Below are 2,399 nucleotides of genomic sequence, written 5' to 3'. Positions count from 1 at the left end.
TTGTTAAGGCTTGGTTTGTTTGAAGTTTTGTTAAGTTCGAGAAAGAACATGCTTGGCTTAGTTTCTTTTAAGTTTGTTAAGCTCATGAGGGCTCGCTAACAAGTATTCAACTTTCATATTGATAATTAAGCAATGTCAGACAAGTACTTGGGGTTACTGCCTCTTGTTGGGGCAGATAGAAGTGATTACTTCTTGTTTGGGGCAGATATAGAAGTGATTGTTTTACACACTTTCTAGAGAGAATCATTGAAAGAATTAGTGGTTGGCTGAAGAAGTTACTTCCATTAGGAAAAAAAATCTTTTGAGAACCGGTGAAATTAGTGGCTGGATGGAGAAGTTACTTTCATGTCACATCCCAGATTTTTCCCAAATGGGAATTATTTTTTTTCTAGGAATTGACCATGACTACCTAGGATTGTTTGTGATTGACTTTGATTTGCTTGTTAGTATGCCTAGGAGTATGTAAATCCAAATGCAACTAGATGAAACCCTAGAAAGCCTTGGTAGGAACCCAAGCCATTTTGAAAATATTATTTAGCAAAAGTATTTTCAGTAAGTACCAAGTAATATTCAAGTGATGATGATTCTCCCAAAAGAATTGAGTTGGATTCATTTGAGTCAATTTAGAACCAAAGGGAATTATTCAAAAATGGCTTCGCAAATTAGTTGGCAGGAAATTGAATTTCATAAGTCCAAATAATATTATTGATCCTCAACCATTTTTCTCAAATGAATTTGAAACACATTTGGTTTTGAAATCGAATTAAAATTCAAATGGAAAATGCAAGTGCAGAAAACATATGTCCATTTTGTCCAACCCTAAATGTTCCGTTTGGAATTTAGAATATGTTCTCTATTGTAGGAAACTTCAAATTCAAACTAGTTTTGAATACAAAGAAAACAAAAAAGAAAAAGTACTAAAACAGAAAATAGAAAAAATAGAAGAAAACCCGTGGCCGAGCTATGCCAGGCCGGCCGAGCAGCAGCAGCCAGCCCGTGAGCCCCCTCTCTCTTTATCGCTGATGCCCCAGCCCCACACGTCAACCCATCATTCCCAACCTCCCGCACGACCCCCACTCCCTCCCGCAACCGTCGGCCACGACCTCCACTCCCCGCGTACTCTCCAGCCACGCCTGAGCCCTACTTCATGTCCTATTTCAACCCCATGACCCCCTCATCCATTCGCACCAACCAATTCGACCCGAGGTCGTAAGGCTGCTCCGCCGCGACCCAATTGCCGTCGCTCTGCCCTAGCTCACTCCGGTGAGCACACCCATCCCCGAGACCACCCACTGCCACTACTTCATGACGAACCCTCTAGACATCGCCGATGAGTCTAAGATACCCTAGAAGCCCTTGATCACCGGTGACCCGACCCGTCCTCTGTCGCGAGCTCAACTCCGGCGAGGTGAGCTTGAGTCCAAGCCCCTCTCTTTGTCCATCGTAATCGCCACGAACTTGTACACCTCCCGATCCATTTAGTTCATCCTAAGGTGCTCCAAAACATTGTGTGCATAATCACTAGAAGCTTTGCCAGTGCGTCCAAACTTCGGCGAGCTCGCATCCGTCACCTCCGTCATCCCCAGCCCCGTCCAGCACCACCAGAGGACCCGCGACACTGAGCCGCACCCGTCCTTGCACTCCGCGCAGGCCAAGACCCCCCCCCCGAAACACCGTCTCTGGCGAGACTCGAAGCCAGTGCCGCCATCCGCTGCCGTGTACGGGTTCTTTAGCAAAGAACTCCAGTGAGGCCCAAACCCTAGCCCCCCTCTATTTAATATCCACCGTTGGATCACGATCGCATGCACCACGACCACTCACTTAACCAAAGTGGTACCGTCCAAACAGAAACTGCCACATGTCCCAACATTATCCAGAACATTATCCACCCATTTTTTGTTAAACTGAATTATCTAGCAATTTTGCAGAAAAGCCCCTAAAGTTAAAACCTTCATAACTTATTATCTACAAGTCCAAATAAGATGATTCTTTTTGAAAAATGACCCTCACGAGATATTTTCACCTTGTCCAGAAACATTTCATGTTTTAATAGTTTAAGATTCAAATTCAAACAGAATGAGTTCAAACTTATAATGGGCAGAAATTGCATTTTATTAATCCAAATTAATTGATTTTGTTTTTGCAAATTGAACCTAGTGAAATGTAGTTCAACTTAGAACACTTTGGTTTTAATATGAATAATTTAAAAATACATTTTAAAAAATACAATAGAGGCCAGAATTCAAATAGAGATTAAACCTAATTGGGTTTAATTTTGAAATAAAAATGTTTAATAAAGTAATTATGAAACCAATGAGTTCAGAAACTACAATATGAACTTTAGTAATTACTAGCAAAAGGCCCGTGCGTTGCAACGGAAGAAAACAAAAACTCATAAT

This window comes from Triticum aestivum, chromosome 4D, assembly GCF_018294505.1.
Source record: "Triticum aestivum cultivar Chinese Spring chromosome 4D, IWGSC CS RefSeq v2.1, whole genome shotgun sequence".
Taxonomy (NCBI): Eukaryota; Viridiplantae; Streptophyta; class Magnoliopsida; order Poales; family Poaceae; genus Triticum; species Triticum aestivum.
The sequence above is the reverse complement of the archived record's forward strand: the minus strand, read 5'-3'. Positions refer to the sequence as shown.